This window comes from Gorilla gorilla, chromosome 9, assembly GCF_029281585.2.
Source record: "Gorilla gorilla gorilla isolate KB3781 chromosome 9, NHGRI_mGorGor1-v2.1_pri, whole genome shotgun sequence".
Classification (NCBI taxonomy): domain Eukaryota; kingdom Metazoa; phylum Chordata; class Mammalia; order Primates; family Hominidae; genus Gorilla; species Gorilla gorilla.
Genome location: NC_073233.2, coordinates 108,986,538 through 109,008,541, shown reverse-complemented (window position 1 = coordinate 109,008,541; position 22,004 = coordinate 108,986,538). Strand labels below are relative to the sequence as shown.

Genomic DNA, 22,004 nt, shown 5'->3' with positions numbered 1-22,004 from the left:
CTGGTAATATCTATGAGAGGTGTGAGCTGAGAATTGTGGAAGTATAGGACAGGAAGATCTAACCCTGGTGTTTAAATGCGGGGTATGGAAGGAGAAAGTCTGAATCCTGACTAAGTATTAGATTAAAAATATTAAATCTTAAAAATTATTGTAATTTCAAAGTTTGTGGCAACTTTTTTATAATTAACAGTGGAGACCACAATGGTTTATCTTCTTTAAGCAGAGCACTTCAGTGAGTGTTTCTTTGTGCAAAGGCCCATCCAGAGGCCACTTTGGATGGGGGGGCGGATGAAAGTATGAAGAACTGAACCTCTCTATGTACTATTTTAATAGAAATTAGGGAATTGTAGGCTAGCAGCTGGGGCAAGGAGTAGGAAATAGAAAGGGCCTAACAACTGAGTAGGAAGCAAGGGCTCAAGGAGAGTAGATGCCTGTGAGAATTTCCCTATTGCAGGCAACAATCCATAAATCCCTAGGCTGGTAGTGCCTGCTAGCAAACTTGGAATTGTTTACTATCTCATGTTTTAATTACCTCCGGCTACCTCCCAAACCTTAAGTAAATTTTTGCTGTTTACATTTTCCTTTATAAAAGGATATGCATTTCAGATTGCTGACCTTTCCTATGATGACAAGTGTCTCAGTAGTATGATACGTAGAAGATATATAGGCCGGGTGCAATGGCTCACGCCTGTAATCCCAGCACCCTGGAAGGCCGAGGTGGGCAGATCACGAGGTCAGGAGATCGTGACCATCCTGGCTAACACGGTGAAAGAAACCCCGTCTCTACTAAAAATACAAAAAAAAAAAAATAGCCAGGTGTGGTGGTGGGTGCCTGTAGTCCCAGCTATTCAGGAGGCTGAGGCAGGAGAATGGCATGAACCCAGGAGGTGGAGCGTACAGTGAGTGGAGATCACACCACTGCACTCCAGCCTGGGTGACAGAGCAAGACTCTGGAAAAAAAAAAAAAAAAGATATTTAGCAGAAGGTACAGTTAATCTGCCCCTTCAAGTTAAAGATAATGTTCATGATAGAAAAAAGGAGGTAACTTCTGTTTGAAAGACACTGTTGTTTTATAGATAGCATTTTGAAAACAAGTCTTTGGGGATGATTCCACTGTTATTTGATTTTGTCGTGAAGGTATTATAAGAGATCAAAATTTTATAGTTTCATACATAAACATTTTGAAATAAGATTTTCTAACTTGCTAAAAAATCTTCCAAAAAAATTCAGTTAGGTTCTGAACACATTTCATAATAGTGGCATTTATTGAACACATATGTCAGGAACTTGGCTAAATGTGTTAAATTAAACACAAAGATTTTAAATCACTTGCACAGATAAATAGTAAATAAAATGGTAGAGCTGAGATTGGAAGCCACAGAACCTTCTCTCTTATTTGTTAATTTTACCTCTTATTCATTATCTAGTGTCTCTTTGTCCTAAGTATTTGTAATGAAAATTGATTGACATCAGGGAGAGTAGATACTTGCTAGCTGAATTTCTGGGGTAAAAGAAGCTTTTCATAACTGGTATGTGGAATTGAAAGTGAATATTATGACTAGATAATCTGCCCTGCAGAGAGTCCCCTCATTCTCCATGGCTTCTGGATGGCTGTCTTCCACCTTCTCTTCTCAGCCTGCCAGCACTCCCCTGTCCTCACTTTCAGCTAACAGCCTTGCTTCCTAATTTTCGGAAAAAAACTTTCTGAAATTGCTACCACCATCTGTATGGACAGAAGTGGCCTCTGAACTATAATCCCGTTTTTCTTCTGTTACCAGAGCTCTGCAGTTCTCAAGTGCAGCCCTCTCTCCTTGACCACTAGATCCAGATTACTCCTGCTGACTCAAGGACAGGCTCTACCAATCCTCCCGCAACATTTAAATCATTTTTCCCCTTCTCTACTGGATAATTCCTGTCAGCCTACAAACATGCTCTTCCTTTTCACATCTTAAAATATAAACAAACTACTTTTGTTGATTTCACTTACTCTTCAGCCACCAATCATTTTTCTTCTTCTTTTACAGCAAAACTCTTCTAACACATTTTCTTCTCCCATTCACTCTTAAACCTAACCCAATCAGTTGTTGACCTCTGTCACTCCACCAAAACTTCTCTTGTCAAGGTTACCACGTTACTAAATCTTATGGGCAATCGTCAGTCCCATGTTACTTGACTCATTGGTAGCATTTGACAATTGATCACTCCACCTTCCTGGAAATACTTTATTCGCTTGGTTTTCAAGACACGACCCTCTCTTGATTTTCCTCACTAGCTCCCCTTCAAACTGTTCTTCTCCTTTAGCTTTTAATATGAGAGGGTCCAGTGCTGAGTATTTGGTCCTCTTCCCTTCTGTTTATATACTTACTTCCTTGGTTATCTAATCCAGTCTCCAAACTGTGGATAAACCACCCATAATCCAATCACTTCCAAATTTCTATCTCCAGCCCAGACCTTTCGCCTGAACTCCAGACTGAATATCTCAAACCAACACATCCCAAAGTTGGCTCCTGATCTACTTTGGGTTTTGTCTGGTAAGCCAGTGTTCTTTCGGTCCTCAAGCTATCTGCCTCAGAATCACCTGGGTACTGGTTTGAGATGATTTCTGCACCTCACCCCAGGTAAGCCAAGTCAAAATATCTAAGAAAGGGACCCAGAAATGGCATTTCAGCTAGCTGTTTGGCTGTTTCTTAAAGTTCTGCTTGGCTCAGAGGGGAGCCAGATACAAAGCTGAGAGGTGAAATGGTTGGCTTTGTTTTTGAGAACATTAACTCTAGAAGCAATGGGGAATAGAGGCAGAAGGTCATGCCAGGGAGATCAGACCTAAGATTATTTAAAATACTCTTTGATCGAGATCTGGGGGCCTTCAGTCTTATGCTGAGAAAACACTACTTTTCATTCCCTAAAGCAGTGAACCTGAAATATAGAAGGCAGGCAGGCTGTGGCCCCTACCAAGAATGCTCCTTTCTCTAGGAAGAATTCTAAAAAATGTGAGAGGCTAGGGAGGGAGGCTGGAGACTTCCACTTTTTGTGTCCTTACTATATACCAGGCACTATAGTAGACACATTATATGTATTTGTTATAGGCATACCTTAGAGATATCGCAGGTTCTGTTCTAGACAACTACAATAAAGCAGATATTGCAATAAAGCAAGTCACACAAATTTTTTGCTTTCTGGTATCTAAAAAAGTTATGTTTACACTATACTGTAGTCTGTTAAGTGTGCAGTAGCTTTATGTCTAAATAAACAATGTACATACCCTGATTGAAAATACTTTATTGCTAAAATTGCTAATGATCATATGAGCCTTAAGGGAGTTGTAATGATTTTGCTGGTAGAGGGTCTTGCCTTGATGTGAATGGTCATTGACTTATCGAGGTAGTGATTGCTGGAGGTTGGGGTGTCTGTGGCAATTTCTTTAAATAAGACAACAGTGAAGTTTACCATATCCATAGAGTGTTCCTTTCACAAAAGATTACTCTGTAGTATGCAGTGCTGTGTTTTACCCACAGTAGAGCTTCTTTGAAAATTGGAGTCACTTTTCTCAAAACCTGCTGCTGCACTATCACCTAAGTTTATATAATATCCTAAATCCTAAATCTTTTGTTGTCATTTCAACAATGCTCACAGCGTCTTCACCAGGAGCAGATTGAATCTCAAGAAACCGCTTTCTTTGCTCATCCATGAGACAAGACCCCTCATGTGTTCAAATTTTATGAGATTTTAGCAATTCAGTCACATCTTTGAACTCCACTTCTAATTCCAGTTCTTTTGCTATTCCTACCACATATGCAGTTACTTCCTCCATGAAGTCTTGAATCCCTCAAAGTCATCTATAAGGGTTTGAATCAACTTCTTCCAAACTGCTGTTAATGCTGATGCTTTGACTTTCTCCCATTAACCACAAATGTTCTTAATGACATCTAAAATGATGAACGCTTTCTAAAAGATTTTCAATGTACTTTGCCCAGATTCATCAGAGGAATCACAATCTATGGCAGCTGTAGCCTAGTAAAATGAGTTTCTTAAGTCATAAGGCTTGAAAGTCAGAATTACTCAGTGATCCGTGGGCTGCAGAATGGATGTTGTGTTAGCAGGCATGAATACATTAACCTTCTTGTACATTTCCATCAGAGCTCATGGGAATTTTTTTTTCTAAGCAGTAGGTCTCAACAGTGGGCTTAAAGTAGTTAGTGGACCATGCTGTAAATAGATGTGCTGTCACTCAGGCTTTGTTGTTCCATTTCTAGAACACAGGCAGAGTAGATTTAGCATAATTCTTAAGGGCCTTAGGAACTTCAGAATGATAAATGAGGATTGGCTTTAACTTCAAATGCCCAGCTTCATTAGCCCCTAACAAGAGAGTCAGCCTTTCCTTTGAAGCTTTGAAGCCAGGCATTGACTTCTCCTATCTAGCTCTGAAAGTTCTAAATGGCATCTTTTTCCAAGAGAAGACTGTTTTATCTACATTGAAAATCTGTTGTTTAGTGTAGCTACCTTCATCCATGGGCTTAGCTAGATCTTTTGGGTAACTTGCTGCAGCTTCTACATCAGCACTTGCTGCTTCACCTTGTACTTTTGTGTTATGGGAATGGCTTCTTTCCTTTAACCTCATAATCCAGCTTCTGCTTTCAAACTTTTCTTTCACAGCTTTCATCCCTCTCTCACCCTTGATAGAATTGAAGAGAGTTATGGCCTTGCTCTGGATTAGGTTTGGCTGAAGGGAATGTTGTGGCTGGCGTGATCCTCTATCCAGACCCTTAAGCGTTTCTCCATATCAGCTATAAGGCTTTTTTTGTTTTGTTTTTTTGCTTTCTTATCATTCATGTGTTCACTAGAGTAGCACTTTTTAACTTCCTTCAAGAACTTTTCCTTTGCATTTACAACTTGGCTAACTGGTGCAAGAGGCCTAGCTTTTGGCCTGTCTTGGCTTTTGACATTCCTCCCTCATGAAGCTTAATCTTTCTAGCTTTTAATTTAAGGTGACACATATGCAACCCTTCCTTTCACTTGAACATTTAGAGGCCATTATAGGGTTGTTAATTGGCCTGATTTCAATATTGTTGTGACACAGGGAATAGGAAATCATGAAGGAAGAGACAAGGACAGAATGCCAATTGGTGGAGCAGTCTGAACACACACATTTATCAGTTAAGTTTATTGTCTTACATGGGCAAGGTTTGTGGCACCCAAAAACAATTACAGTAATAACATCAAAGATCTCTGATCATAGATCACCATAGCAGAGATGATAATGAAAAAGTTTGAAATATTTTGAGAATTACTAAAACGTGACAGAGACAGGAGGTGAACATGTGCTGTTGGAAAAATGATGCCCATAGTCTTGCTGGATGCAGGGCTGCCACAAACCCTGAATTTGTAAAACATACAATATTTGTGAAGTACAATTAAGCAAAGCGCAATAAGATACGATATGCTTGTATCTCCCTTAATTTTCAGCTAAGAGCTGTTTGAGAAGTTACTGCCATCTCCTTTTTTCAGATATAAGAATTAAAACAAGGAAGGAAGTTAACTTCCCTAAAGATACCCAGCCAGTTAGTAATGGAGCTGGTAACCAAACCCAGTTCTGGCAGACTCCAAAAATTAAACCGCTTTCACTAAAGCACACCACTGGGCACTGTGTTTGAAGCACGAGATGATACTAGCAACTGATTGAGAGATTTATTGAAGAGACTTAAAACTCTTATTGTAGTCAAGTCGTTTAAAAATATTTTTTACTTTTAAAATTTATTATTATTTAGAGACAGGCTGGAGTGCAGTGGCATGATCATAGCTCACTGCAGCCTTGAACTCCTGGGCTGAAGTGATACTCCCACCTCAACCTCCAGATATTTTTTTAATAGACAAGGCTTTGCTTTGTTGCACGCTGGTCTGGAACTCCTGGCCTCAAGCAATCCTCCCAAAGTGCTGGAGTTTCAGGCATAAACCACCTTGCCTAGGCTCTTTTTTTTTTTTTTTTTTTTTTTTAGACGGAGTCTCATTCTGTCTCCCAGGAGTGTAATGGCACAATCTCTGCTCACTGCAACCTCTGCCTCCCAGGTTCAAGTGACTCTCCTGCCTCAGCCTCTAGAGTAGCTGGGATTACAGGTGCCCACCACCAAGCCCAGCTAATTTTTTTATCTTTAGTAGAGACAGGGTTTCACTGTGTTGGCTAGGCTGGTCTCAAACTCCTGACCTTAAGTGATCTGCCTGCCTCAGCCTCCCAAAGTGCTGGGATTACAGGCGTGAGCCACTGCACCTGGCCAGTTCAAATCTTATATATTTTGGTGCCTAGACTTAAATAACATTTAGGAAAATGTTAATTAATTATCCATATAGTTCTACCTTTTTCTTTCTTGCTTTGTAAAAAAAAAAAAAAAAGACAGTTTCAAGTAAGACTGGGGAGATTCTAGAAAGTTATAACAGAATCTTAAGTCACTTGATATGCCTAAACAGAATTTGAAGAAATAATGAAGTTGAACACATTGATAAATTTAGGATTTCTGTAATCAGGAAGAAAAAACTAAACTTCATAGATATGAGGGAAGGAATTAACCATTTGCATGTATGTAACTGTTATAATCCTACATCAGAGTAGCACAAGGACATGAACAACTTTGTTGACAAATAGTTTTGTAATTTTTTAATGTTTTTTATGTAGCTGTCTTAAACCCCTTTCTCAATAGTATGTGAGGTCAAATGATTGTGGTTTCTTTTTAAAATTTTGCATGTAATGTGTAGTTCCTTACATTCTCTAAATGCTTACTGTTTAGCTAACTATGTTATTATGGATGTCAGTTATAACTAAGTACTTCATAAAATTTCACGTTTTATAAGTTAGAAGATATGTGAATAATTAGGGCATTTGGAAGAGTTCCAGAAAGATTTTTTTATTTAGAAAGAGAGGAGCAGAACAGCTTCAGGAAAGATAGATGAAAAGCTGATTCACGGTCAGAAATAATTCAGTTTAAGATAGTTGAAGGGAAGAAAAAAGAACACATTATTTAGAATGATGACATGAAGAACTTAATTTCCTTTTTTTACTTATACTTTAAGTTCTGGGGTACATGTGCAGAACGTGCAGTTTTGTTACATAGATATACACGTGCCATGGTGGTTTGCTGCACCCATCAACCCGTCACCTACATTAGGTATTTCTCCTAATGCTATCTCTCCCCTAGCCCCCCATCCCCTGACAGGCCCAGGTATGTAATGTTCCCCTCCCTATGTCCGTGTGTTCTCATTGCTCAACTCCCACTTATCAGTGAGACCATGCGGTGTTTGGTTTTCTGTTCTTGTGTTAGCTTGCTGATGATGGTTTCCAGCTTCATCCATGTCCCTGCGAAGAACATGAACTCATTCTTTTTTATGGCTGCATGGTATTCCATGGTGTATACTTGCCACATTTGCTTAATCCAGTCTGTCATTGATGGACATTTGGCTTGGTTCCAAGTCTTTGCTATTGTGAATAGTGCTTCAGTAAACATATGTGTGCATGTGTCTTTATAGTAGAATGATTTGTAATCCTCTGGGTACATACCCAGTAATGGGATTGCTGGGTCAAATGGTAATTCTAGTTCTAGATCCTTGAGGAATTGCTACACTGTCTTCCACAATGGTTGAACTAATTTACACTCCCACCAACAGTGGAAAAGCTTTCCTATTTCTCCACATCCTCTCCAGCATCTGTTGTTTCCTGACTTTTTAATGGTTGCCGTTCCAACTGCCATGAGATGGTATGTTATTGTGATTTCGATTTGCATTTCTCTAATGACTAGTGATGATGAGCATTTTTTCATGTCTGTTGGCTGCATAAATGTCTTTTTTTGAGAAGTGTCTGTTCATATCCTTTGCCCAATTTATGAGGTTGTTTTTTCCTTGTAAATTTAAGTTCCTTCTAGATTCTGGATATTAGTCCTTTGTCAGATGGATAGATTGCAAAAATTTTCTTCCATTCTGTAGGTTGCCTGTTCCCTCTGATGATAGTTTCTTTTGCTGTGCAGAAGTTCTTTAGTTTAATTAGATCCCATTTGTCAATTTTGGCTTTTGTTGCCATTGCTTTTGGTGTTTTGGACATGAAGTCTCTGCCTACACCTATCTCCTGAAGAGTGTTGCCTAGGTTTTCTTCTAGGATTTTTATGGTTTGCAGGCTTACATTTAAGTCTTTAATCCATCTTGAGTTAATTTTTGTATAAGGTGTTAGGAAGGGGTCCAGTTTCAGTTTTCTGCTTATGGCTAGCCAGTTTTCCCAACACCATTTATTAAACAGGGAATCCTTTCCCTATTGCTTGTTTGAGTCAAGTTTGTCAAAGATCAGATGGTTGTATATGTGTGGTGTTATTTCTGAGGTCTCTTTTCTGTCCATTGGTCTATATATCCGTTTTGGTACCAGTGCCATGCTGTTTTGGTTACTGCAGCCTTGTAGTATAGTTTGAAGTCAGGTAGTGTGATGCCTCCAGCTTTGTTCTTTTTGCTTAGGATTGTCTTGGCTATGTGGGCTCTTTTTTGGTTCCATATGAAGTTTAAAGTAGCTTTTTCCAATTCTGTGAAGAAAGTCAGTGGTAGCTTGATGGGGATAACATTGAATGTATAAATTACTTTGGGCAGTATGGCCATTTTCACGATATTGATTCTTCCTATCCATGAGCATGGAATGTTTTTCCATTTATTTGTGTTGTCTCTGATTTTCTTGAGCGGTGGTTTGTAGTTCTCCTTGAAAAGGTCCCTGAAACTTCATTTCTAAAAAAAAAAAAAAAAGGAATGTGCTACCAAATAGGATTCTTTAAATCAATTGTCTCCTTCTTCAGAAAACATCCAGAACCTGACCTCTTATCACCACCTCCACTGACCACTTTGGTTTAAGCCACTCTTATTCCCCTTCGGATGTATTGCAGTGGTCTCCTGACAGTCTCATTTCTATCCTTACCTTCCTAGATTCCAGAGGTTGAGAGTCTGCCCTCGACTTAGAAGCCATTGTGATACTGTTAAAATATAAGTCAGATCATGTTACCCGTCTGCTCCAGTGTCTCCAGTGGTACCATATCTTTTAGAGAAAAATCAAATTTCTTACAGTGGCCTTCAAGGCCCTACAGCATCTGCACTCTGCTGCACTCTGATTGTACTATGTATTACTCTTCTCCCTGGCTTAGCCAGCTCTAGCCTTACTCACATCCTCAAACAATCCCTGTCATCTCTTAGCATCTTAGCAATTTCTTCTTTCCTCTCTAATTCCTTTCCCCAACACTCCCCACTTCTCCAACCCATTCCAGCTTCCAGCTTCCAGCTTCCATGAGTATCCTGAAACATAACAAACTTCGGTTACTGCCAGTGTCTCACTTAACACATTCCCCCACTAGAGTGTTGTCAAGTTGTTTCATTTAACACCAGTAACATTTAATATCAGTAATAGCCAGATTCTATCTTAGGAAAAATATGCCTAAAATTTATTTGCTGAAAAAAAAAGAAAAGAAAAATTTGGATAATAATCTGCTTTGAGTTATTACAAACACAGCAGTATCTGAGAAGCAAGACTGAGTGTCATAAGGAAACAACCAGATTAAATAAAAGCATAGCTGGATGAGATAAGAAAATACTGCAGTATGATCCAAAATGCAGTAACAGAGTTAAAATCCATATTGGTCGTCATAAAGAGCAGGAAATAACACCAATTATGTAGAGTTCACATTTAAGGAGTTACTTCGGAATGAAGAGAAATTGGTAAACTGGTGAAAATTACACACTATGATTTATTGTTTTTATTATGTACCAGTCATTGTGGTAACATTTCATCTAATTTAGCTCACTTAATCCATATAACAGCCTTATAAAATGTTTATCTCTCTATTATATGTGGGAAAAACTAAGATTTTGATTAAATAATTTTATCATGCTGCAGAAAGTGACAGAACTGAATTTGAATGAAAGTCTATTTGACTCTAAAGCATATGGCCTTATCACTATGCTGTTGGACAACAGATATGATGAATAGAGAGCACATATGCAACCCATAAATATCCAGTGATTCTGAAGAAGAAACTAAAAAACAAGGCAAGCAAAAGTATTAATTGATTATAGAAAATGACTCTTCCTTATGTATCTTTTTTACGAGATCATTTCTACATTGTGTCACCAGCACCTAGAACAATGTTGGCACATAGTAGATATTCAAGAAATATTTGTTTATTGAACTGTCATAATTACTGTTAAGCATTTATTCTGTGTCTGTTATGGTACTATAGATTTTATATACATTATTTTACCCTCAAAGCAACTTTTAAACTGTTATTTTATAGATGAGGATAATGTAGTGCCAAGAAGTTAAATGATCTGCTCAAGGTTATATAGCTAATAATAGGTAGTAGAACACGTATAACAGAAGTAAGTTTAGCAGTTAAATAAAAATTTTACGTTTTAGATCAAAAGGACTCACTGCATCCCAGGTAAATGTAATTTGAAAAAGCTAAAACTTTGCATATATTGGTAATTTTTAAAAATTTTTCATAAGAAGGAAAAACACCCTATATGCATTTAAGTAGGATTAATAAAACTGGTTAACTACTAAGACATAAAAATTGGGTTGACATTAGATTTCCTCTTTGAGTACTAAATGGTGAGATTGGCAAAAATTCCATCAGGTTGAGTTGCTATTCTTGGGTGAAGATAACATATATTCTTATATATGTGAGAGGTCAGGAATATGCCCAGTCTCTACCAAAGTACTTGTTTGTCTGATGGTTGGACTAATTTGGGATTCCTGTAGTGTCCTGTAGTTCAGGGTGAAGTTTAGTAACATGCGGGGGTAAGAGACAGGAGGTGCTATTCTCTGCCCTGCTGCTCACCAGTGTGCTGTATCCCTCCTCAGGATCACCCTTAAGGTCTCAGATGCTCACACCTGGTGTTCAGTGCCCAGTGGTCTGTTCTCTAGCCAGTATATTCTGTGTCGTCTTAGATTCTAGTCCAAAGACTATTTAGATCTGCTCCATCCTTGGGAATTTCCACGCACTTTATTATTTCTTCTAGGGCAGGGGTCCCCAACCTAGAACAAGCCTACGATTTGTGGGTCATACCATACTGACTTTCACCGTTTCACTCCTTGAACTATTGAACATACATTATCATTTCTCCTGCCATTTTACTCACCTGCTGCTCACCTGCTGTGAATCAGGCCACACAGCAGGAGGTGAGCAGCAGGTGAGTGAGCATTACTGCCTGAGCTGCACCTCCCATCAGACCAGTGGTGGCATTAGATTCTCATAGCAGCGCAAACCCTATTGCAAACTGCACGTGCCAGGGATCTAGGTTGTGCTCCTTATGAGAATCTAACTAATGCCTGATAATCTGAAGTGGAACAATTTCATCCTGAAATCACCGCTTCCCCCAACCCCCCCACCCCTCACTGCCCCCAGTCCGTGGAAAATTCGTCTTTCATGAAACCTGTCCCTGGTGCAAAAAAGATTAGGGACTGCTGTTCTACAGAAATTAAATGTTTGTATATCTACTTTGTTACAAGGTTACATGAAATAAACCAGTTAAATGCTTAGTATATTGGTCTCTAATATACTCAATAAGATTTTCCTTCTCTCCTTCACCCCACACCTTTTTCCTTCACTTTTATCAAAAATCCTTGGATCTTCATGAAGATATTTTAAAACCTACTGATTTGTTATTCTCCAGCTGTCTTTCACACTCTGCTAGATAGTCACTCTTCATTCCACTTTACATGACCATCCCCTGACTTACTAACGTGAAAAACTGGTCTGAACCTTTGTCTCATTCTGCATGCATCTTCAGAATATGCTGGATTCCAGAAAACATACAAAAAACTTTAAGGAATAGTACAGCGAATATCTGTAATCAACAATTTGAAGGTAAGTTGCAGACATCATGACATTTCACCTCTGAAGACTTCAAAATTCATGTCCTAAGGACAAGAACATCTTCCATTACAACCACAATATTATCACCCCAAAATTTTAACATTGATAAAACAATTCTAATATTCAGCTAGTATTAAAATTTCTTCAGTTTTTCCCAAAATGTTTTGTATAGAATGTTTTTTTATTCAGGATCCAGTCAGGAATTGTGTATTTTACTTGGTTAGCAACTCTGTTTAGTTTTCTTTAATCTAAAAAGATCTCCCACCTTTTTTTGTCTTTCAGGACATTGGCATTTTTTTGGGAGTCTAGGCCAGCCGTTTTGTAGAAAGTTCCATAATCTGGCTTTGTCTGATTTTTCCCCCACATAATTATATGCCAGTTAAACGTTTTGACAAGAATCCTACACAGGCCAACGGTTCTCAGACACTGATCTCATGACCCCCTTATGTGCTTAAAAATTGCCACAAGCCCAAAGAGCTTTTGTATACGTGAATTCTCTCTCTCAGTATTTACTGTGTTAGAAATTAAAACTCATGTTTTAAAACTTTTTATTAGCTCATTTAAAAAACAGCAAACCCATTAGATACTAATTTTTCAAACCAAAAAATTTAATGACAAGAATGACATTGTTTTACATTTTTATAAGTCATTTTAATGTCTATCTTAATAGAAGACAGCTGGATTCTCATATCTGGATCTACAGTCAATCTGTTCCAATATGTTGTTTTGGTGGAAGCATGGGAAAGAAATGTGGCCTCACACAGATATGTAGTTGGAAAATGGAGGAGTATTTTAATTGTCTTTTCAGACTTGACAAGTGGTGGCCATTTCATTAGGAATTGCAAAAGGATGATTCTCTATTTCTATTATCCCTTCTGATTTTATCAGCTATAAATATTTTTAATAGTTCTCTCTCTCTTCCAAGAGGCAATCTGGTAATCTTAAAATACACTTAATAATGGAAAGCCTAACAGATACTTATTATTTACTTTTAATTTTCAGTTTTCAAAGTTGTTAAGTTTGTGCCCTAGTAATCTCCAGTGGTTTCCAGTGAGTTCCTCTTGTTTCTTTCATTCTTTCTCTTCTTGCATATCATTATGTACTCATGTTTTTTTAAATATATATTCAATGTGTTTTAATCACTTGAACCAGTTCTTTTTGATGTTCAAGTGGTTTTAATTTTGGTTGGTGTGAATTATCAGTGGTCAATGAAACACAATTTTATTAGCCCTCAGTAAAAGCAAATCATCTGTCACAGCAAAGCATCCCAGGCTCAACTTGCACATTTCCTGCCCTAGTCCTGGATCAGTCATTTCCCCAAGGAGCTCTGGTTCGTTTTAGATGAAAATTATATTACATGTGAAAATCTGAATTCCTGCTGGAGTTGTCTTTACTTCTGGGCATTTTCAGTGAACAGACCTAGAAAATACCTCTTTTTGAAAAAGTAAGGGGATCATGAATTTATACCATGATTTCTCAACCTCACACTATTGACCTATTGGGCCACATAATTGTTGCAGGGGGGGATGTCCTGTGCATTATGGGATGTTATTAGCCTTTTTACCCTCTCAGCAATAATACCTACCCTCTAGTTGCATAAACCAAAATTGCCTCCAGATATTGTGAAATGTCCTGGTGAGGAAGGGAGCAAAATTGCCTGTAGTTGAGAATTACTGGTTTATGTTTGTATTTCTAGCAAAATCAAAATAATTACTAGTTGTTTTATCTGTATGTATTGTGTGTGTGTGTGTGTGTGTGTGTGTGTGGATTCAAAATACTAGTATCAGCATTATTACCTCTAACAACAAAACCTGCTTTGTAGACTAGTTCTTCCATCTCCTGCATAAAATCTTAGGCCAGTCCCAAAGATTTTAATCAGAAGAACAATCTCATTCCACTAACTGTATTAGTCTGTTCTCATGCTGCTGTGAAGAAATACCTAAGACTGGGTAATTTATAAAAGAAAGAGGTTTAATTGACTCACAGTTCCACATGGCTGGGAAGGCCTCAGGAAACTTACAATCATGGCCCAAGGGGAAGTAAACATGTCCTTCTTTACAAGGCAGCAGGAGAGAGAATGAGTGCCAGTAGGGGAAATGCTAGACTCTTATAAAACCATCAGATCTCATGAGAATTCACTGATTGATCACACTGCTCATGATGATCACGAGAAGAGCATGGGGGGAAACCACCCCCATGATTCAATTACCTCCGAGTTCTTCCCACAACATGGGGGGATTATGGGATTACAATTCAAGATGAGGTTTCGGTGGTGACACAAAGCCAAACCATATCAGTAATCAAAATGCCCAGGGAAGCATTATGCCAAATTTACAAATCCTCTTCTAAATTTAGATTTCTTCTTTGCCCCAATTCAGCACTCACTGCTTTGAGCTTGAAGCCTAAAGGGAAGAACAAATAAGATCTGCTTCTTCTCTGTTTATGCTGCCTACACTCACCCAATGACAGCTGATTTTGACCCTTCCAGGGCCAACGTGTGGGAAGAGAAGTTAGAGAGCACAGTTTTACACAACAAGTAGGAATTTTAGTGTCACTGGGGTTATCTGTGTTTGGTGGGTGATTACAGGCTGCTCTTCCTCTAGTGGGATACTTTGGTGAGATTCATGGAGATACTTTACTGAGAGCCTCTAACTGTAATCCTGTAATGCTGTAATGCAGTAGACACCTCTCTTCTCTCTGGACATGACCGTGACCCTCTGCTTCTGGACTTCCGCTGACTGACCCTACACAGATTCTGTTGGATCACAATACTCTCTAGGTTGTCCTCTTAGCTGGAGCCAGTTTTTAAAAGAAAGAAACTTTTATTGATAAATATTTTCAGAAAAGCACTCAAAGATGTAGAGCTTATCAGTAGGTAAATGAAACGATGTTATTATCACCCAGACCAAAAAATTTAAAGATCATTAGGTTCCCAGAAGCTCCATTTTGCCCCTTCCAATCATTCCCCAAAAGTAACCGCCATCCCAATTTCTAACATGATAGATTGGTTTGAACTATTTTAGAACTTTATATTAATGGAATCAGATAGTATTTTTCTATGTCTGCTTATTTTACACAACATTATACTTATGTAGTTCATCCACATTTTGCATGGAGCTAGACATTTATTCTCATTGCTGTATAATAATGCATTGAATAAATAAAACCATTTGTTTACACATTATGCTGTAGGTGATCATTTGGGTTGTTTTCAGATTGAGGCTATTATGAACACTGCTGCTATAAATATTCTTGTACAAATCTTTTATTTTTTGCATGTGGACACACCTGTCCCTACAGATAAGCTTTTCATTTGCCTCTCCAAGGACCCTGGCAATTTCACTGGTCCTGTACCAGTCTTTGTTCCTTGGCCCAGGTTCCTATACCATGTGATAGTGAAAATTCACCTCCCATTAAAGGCCAATATTTTATTTTGTTTATGTTGTTTTTGGCATAAATGATTTTTGTCCTCACCCTGAATTTTGGACAGATTCCTGGCTTCCTGGCATTTTCTGTGTAGTGTTTTCTAGCCCTGTTTTCATTGCTAAGGCAGCCTTTTAAGGTTCTACATTTTTATGCATATAGTTCAGCCCTGCCACTCTCTTCCATTGGAACTGAAGTAATATATCCCATCCTCTCATGGGCTTTAAACCCCATTTCTTATCTTTTAGGCATTTCTTATATCTGTATCTGAAACTTTTTTGGATCACTGCAGAGTCCAGTTAAGTTTGTTCCTCAGGCTTTCATTTCTTTTTTCTTTTCTGGCTTATAGAGATTTACCTACCTTTTTTTCCAGACTGTAATTAAGCAACATGCTTCTATTATATTTTATCCAGTATTTCTGTGTTTGTGGTAGAAAGATTGCCCTCATATGGACCAGCTCATGTTGCTTCAAGCCCGTGACTTGTGGGTCATACCATACTGACTTTCACTATTTCATTCCTTAAACTATTGAACATATATTGTTTCCTGCCTTTTGACTATGTATTTTCCCCTTCTTTTCAAAAATGCCGTGAAAAATTGTGAACTCTCTCAGACCTAAGTGAACTATGTTCACTTGTGCTCATATTGAGAAGCAACACAAACAATATAGGTTTCTTATTTTACAGGTAAGTCCCTTTCTTGTTTATAATAAAGATATTTTATTTCCTAATATATTTTATTTCCTTTAAAGTGGAATTTTGTCATCTAAAATTTTTGTAAGTCACTAGGCAAATAAAATGATCTAATCACATTTTGATAGTGCTTTTATTTTCACAGAGTATTTTTTATTAAGAGTAACACTTGGGGCTGGGCACGGTGGCTCACGCCTGTAATCTCAGCACTTCAGGAGGCCGAGGCAGGAGGATCACAAGGTCAGGAGATCGAGACCATCCTGGCTAACACGGTGAAACCCCATCTCTACTAAAAATACAAAAAATTAGCCAGACGTGGTGGCGGGCGCCTGTAGTTCCAGCTACTTGGGAGGCTGAGGCAGGGGAATGGCATGAATGCAAGAGGCAGAGCTTGCAGTGAGCTGAGATGGCTCCACCGCACTCCAGCCTGAGCGACGGAGCGAGACTCCGCTCAAAAAAAGAAAAAAAGAGTAACACTTGGAAATAATCTTGTTAGACTTCACATTTAATTATGGTCTATTACTATAAAAAGGCGAGAAATTACTGAATAAAAAGCATTCTGTAAGAAAAAAAGTTAAAAGGTGGTAAAAAATCAGAAGCAAGTGACTATTTACTATATATGACAATAAGTGACATATGTCTTATACTGTTGAGTATAACTATATTTACAAATATAAGTGAAACAATAGGTATAATTGTATATACACTTATCTAAAAAATATTTATCAAACTGTATTTTACACAAGAATTAAAAGTATCAAACTGAGTAGTTCCTACTCTTATAGAACCTAGTAGCTATAGACACAAAGTATACAATAGGAATACATTGAATGTGCAGTTGGTACACAGAAGAAATGTCTAAAGCCTTTATGAGAGCAGTCAGGTAAGACCAGATGAGGAGAGCAGTTAAGCCAAGGCTTGAAAGATGAGTGAGATTTTGTTAAGTTGATAAATTGGAAGGAAGGGAGGAAAGTCATAGAGGCATGAGAGAGTTTGGGGGTAATCCAAGGATGTTAGTACTCTGGAGCATAAAGAACATGGGAAAGAGTATATGATTAGAAAGAAAAGACATAACAGTTTGAACTCACCCCCTGCTTTCCCCACCCTAAAATAGATCAGTTTTGCAAGGAGAAAGAGGCACAGTGCTGTATTAAGCTCCCCAGGTTTCAACAGGGGCAGATGATGCATATATTAAGGGAGAGAGCTAGATAGTGGCTCCTAGTAGGGTGAACTCCCCTATTTATCATTATGCCATGTAACCTGTTTGTGGTGGCTTATAGCTTATAAGTGTTCCTAAATGTCTTATAACTCCTGGTGGTGATAATGTAGGTAAATAGCAAAGATGGCAGCAAATGGAATGCTCTGAGTGGTTTAATATAGTGACGTGTTTTACACTTGTTGTAGAGTCACAATGTTATGTTGGACCGAGGAGAAGAAATAATACGCAATTTGAGCCATCAACCTACGGTTTATGAGTGAGTGAGTGGATCTAGACAGGGATGTGTTTCTCAAAACCAGAATATAAACTGTGGACTGTTGTCTGAAGAAAATGGTAGCAACTGATGTTATGTTAGATTTTCATCTTTTTCTAGATTTCCAGGAAAATGTCGTGACAGGGCTAATGCACTTGTGCCTGACCTTTCTTCACCTGCATAAACAGCCAGGTACCTGAAGTAGCGAGTGGCTCCCACTGCATTCATTGCATTCTTGGTGGCTCTGAGTCCTGGCCATGCATTATGGTTCAGAGGCAATGCCTGGGCCCCATGCCAAATTCCCTTAGTCAGCTCTAGTTGGAACTGGCTGGCTACAACATTTCTTTAAGCCAAAACATTGCTTGAGAAGATAAACCTTTAACTATACTCCCCATATTTTGTTTGCATGATAATGCATCTACTTTGCAGTTTTGATGGCTCATCACTTAATGTTAAAGATGATGAAAAGTTGGAGTGAATTGAGCTTCCAGATTTCTTTAAGCCATTCCAGCCTGTCACAGGCAGTCTACAATGATATGAGTCGTGCCAACCCCTCAAGGTCGTGACTTCATGCCAGTGCCCTTAATTATTAAAAATTATCCTTCCAACTCAAACTTTAAATATTGGACATCTAAGTCATTTTTTCTTCCAAACTTATAAGAATTGCATTCTGTTTGGTAACTATAATTTCCTTATTTATACCCATGTTTAAATTTATACTTATGTTTAAATTTATTTGGTACTTATCATCAGTCTCTTCATACCAGGCTTCCTACCTCATACATTGTCTGCTATAACGTATCTATTGTTGACTGGATTACATCTTTTGGAAGAGCATACTGGGGTCTTATTTCCCAATTTCATGCATGTTTGAGAATATCTTTAAGTTGCCTTTAAAACTGAATAACTTGACTAGATATAGACTTCTTGGACCACATCTAGAAAAAATCTAACTATATTTGAGATTTAGATGTGTGATAATCATAATTATGATAGACATTTGTTAAGTACTTGCTATGTGCCAGACTATTCTAAGCTCTTACATGAGCTTGTGTATTCCTTAGATCCAATCCAAGGTACTAATGTTATCTTCATTTTAATTGCCAAATGTCATCTAGCTACTAAGTGATGAGATTGACATTCACACTTAAACAGTAACTTTCTATACTACCTCTCAAGATAATTAACCTAAAATGTTTTAACTGTGTGACCTTGAGCATGTTATTTAACTTCTAGATGCCTCAGTTAACTCTGTACAAAATGAGAATATTAATACCTCCAAAGGTTGCTTTGATGATGAAATGAGTTAATATATGTCAATAGCTCATAACAATGCCTGGCACATAGTAAGTGCTTAATAATTGTCTGTTGTTCTTTTATTATTTTTATTTGTGGATAGTAAGTTGCAGATCTGAGCTTTGAACAAGCAGTCTGGCCTCTGTAACTTTGCTCTTCGGTACTACAATGTAGTGTCAGCAATTAAGATGGCATTTTAATTTAGTGGGGGAAAACATGGATTAGTCAGTAAATAGTGTTGGGATATAGTAGATACTCAATACTTGTTGAATGAGAGTTTTATAAAAGTATAAATACATTAACTTAAATATTAACAAATAGATATTAAATACCATTTAGATTTGTATAGACAGTTTGGAAATACTTTAATCTGTTCCACTGCAATAAAAAAATACCTTAGACTGGGTAATTTATAAATACAGAAATATTTTCTGACGGTTCTAAAGGCTGAGAAGTCCAAGATCAAGGTGGCACAGATTCCATGTCTGGTAAAAGCTTGCTCTTCTTCCAAGATGGCGCCCCTTGCTGCATCCTCACATGGCAGAAAGGGCAAAAAGGACCAAATTCACTCCCTCAAGCCCTTTTAAAAGGGTACTGATTCCATCCATGGAGGCAGAGACCCCACCTCTTAATATTGTCACATTGGGGATTAAGTTTCAATATGAATTTTGAAGGGGACACAAACATTCAAACCATAGCAAGAAGGAAGCAAAAATGAGAATAGATGCATGATTATCAAATTGTAGGTTATTTTCTGTTTTGAATTTCCTTACGTTCTTATATAATTTCTCTAATAATACAATTCATGATATAATTTGTACAGATAACCACTTAGTTGTATTTTGTATATATTGAGTTTGAGGTACCTAGAAATATGACTGGAAGGTCAGAGCTCATATTGAGATTTTGGGACCATCAGAATATAATGAGACTACCCACAAAGTGTGTGCAGTGGCACACAACATATAAGGAATAAGCAAAGTAAGAGGAGTTGACAAAGGGAATTTAAAAGGAAGTGCTGGAAAGACAGGTCAAGAGTCAGAAAAGAGAGGCCCCAAAATATGAATCAATGGGACAGGTGGGGAAAGAAATTACCTGAAGCAAATGATTCAGGTCAGGAAAGCATTCACAGCATTTAGGAATGAAAAAATATTTGATGATGTTAAGCCATTTTATAAGAATAGTGAATATACAAGTCAAATTACCACATAGGAATAAAGGAAGTTAGGTAGAAACAGCAAATGTAGATGATGTTTTCGACAACTTTGATGACCAAAAAAGGGGGAATGTATTCAGGGAGAATCTAGAGTGAGCTAGGGTTCCTTTTTTTGGTGCTGGAACTTTTTTGGATGGAAAAATAATGAGAGAGCAGGACATCATTGGACTGGAGGGACTAAAGACTTTAGGAGAGAAAGGAGGAAATTGATGGAGCAAGACTTGAAAGCAGATAGGAAGGAAATGTTTGAAGGACAAAAGCAAAAACCATTGGTAAGGAGGACTCTTTGAGACACTGAATAAGGAGATGATATCATAGGCCATTTTAGAAATGTAAGTGAGACAGATCAGCAGCATGCCAGCTTCTGGTGTTTAGATCAGACCTTTTTCCTGCGTATTTATGACCAAGGAGCAGAGAGTAGGACAGCCTCTCTTCAAACAATTACATCTGCGTGCTCTATTTCTCGAAGTCTGTTTTCTGTATAGAGAAAACCTTGGTGGGCGTGGTGGCTCATGCCTGTAATCCCAGCACTTTGGGAGGCCAAGGCGGGCAGATCACCTGAGGTTGGGAGTTCGAGACCAGCCTGACCAACATGCAGAAACCCTGTCTCTACTAAAAATACAAAATTACCCAGGCGTGGTGGTGCATACCTGTAATTCCAGCTACTCAGAGGCTGAGGCAGGAAAGTTCCTTGAACCCAGGAGGTGGAGGTTGTGGTGAGCCGAGACTGTGCCTTTGCTTTCCAGGCTGGGCAACAAGAGCGAAACTCCGTCTGAGAGAAAAAGAATAGAAAATCTTGCTATTTTCTGTTCTCTCTTCTTGTGAGATATCAGTATAGGGTAGAAATAGATGATCAACTGATAGACTGACTTACACACACCTTGCTCTCACAGTCACTCCTATAGCCTAAATATATAACTTGTGGTAAAAAAAAAAAAAAATAGAGTCAAATCAGAAAGTAGTATGCAGTACACTCTGCTAACCTCCTGTAGGACTGACACTATGTGCACAAAAGTCAGCAAAGATATGAGGCTTCACAGTTACCCTTTATTAGGTGAAGGCTTAATTACTGGGACTCTAAACAAGAGATGAACACTATGTGAGTGTACATGAACATAAGTTTATAGAGGCATGCATCTTTAAGAAAATATTTGTGCTTTTCCAGAAATGCATGAGGTCAGGAACCTTCTTGATATCAGCTGTCACATATATAGGCCTTTTGGCATTTTTGCCCTTTGCCATTTAGGCTAATCCTTTCCCCTGCTTGATTAAGTACATGTTTTAGGTACCTCTGAGTTCCTTTACTACCAACTTTGGCAAGAAGACTCTGATTTTAATCTTAACTAATGTAAAATACTACAGGAAAATCCCATGACCTTTTAAAATTATGTGTCATGCTTCAGAAGTATACGTAGGCTGAAGTAGGCTGATGATATTAAAAGACTCACAGTCTGTTTTAAAGAAATTTATTGGGAAAAAAAGAGTGTCAAAAATAGTAAATTAACGTTTACATGTTTAAGCTGAATTTTTTTATTTTTGTTAAATCTAAATAAATTAGATTGTTCCATGCCTTATTAACATATTTGTGGTTTAAAAATCATTATTGAATATTAAATTCATGTGCCAGACCTTTTTAAAGGCATCCATAGTTTCCTCTACACAAAGTGACCCCAGGGTGATGTGCGATGTGTATTATCTATACTTCTATAAAGTTTCTCCTCTTTATTGAGTACTTCTATCTGTTTTAAGTTCTTCCTTTATCATTATTTCTGTTCAAGGTATTTTCTAATGTGTAGTCAAAATAAGGCAGGCATTAAATTCAGTACAATAAGTGAACTTTTTTACATGCTCTTCCATTGATTCCTTAAAGAGAGAACCAGCTCTGGGATTTTTCCAATAGAACTAAGCATTTAGATTTTTTTTTAAAAGGTCTTTTCCAGAGGCCTCTTCAATTCTTTAGTCTGTATCTGTTTTCTTGAAGGCATCAATGTCGGAAAGAAAGGTTTTACTAGAGTTTGACCACCTGGTA

General features: G+C 37.9%; 1 protein-coding gene across 2 annotated transcripts in view; it reads left to right on the top strand.

The window, feature by feature from the left end:
• PGR (progesterone receptor) overlaps window positions 1-22,004 on the top strand; it is a 90,822-nt gene that overhangs the window by 15,586 nt on the left and 53,232 nt on the right. The window lies entirely within an intron of this gene.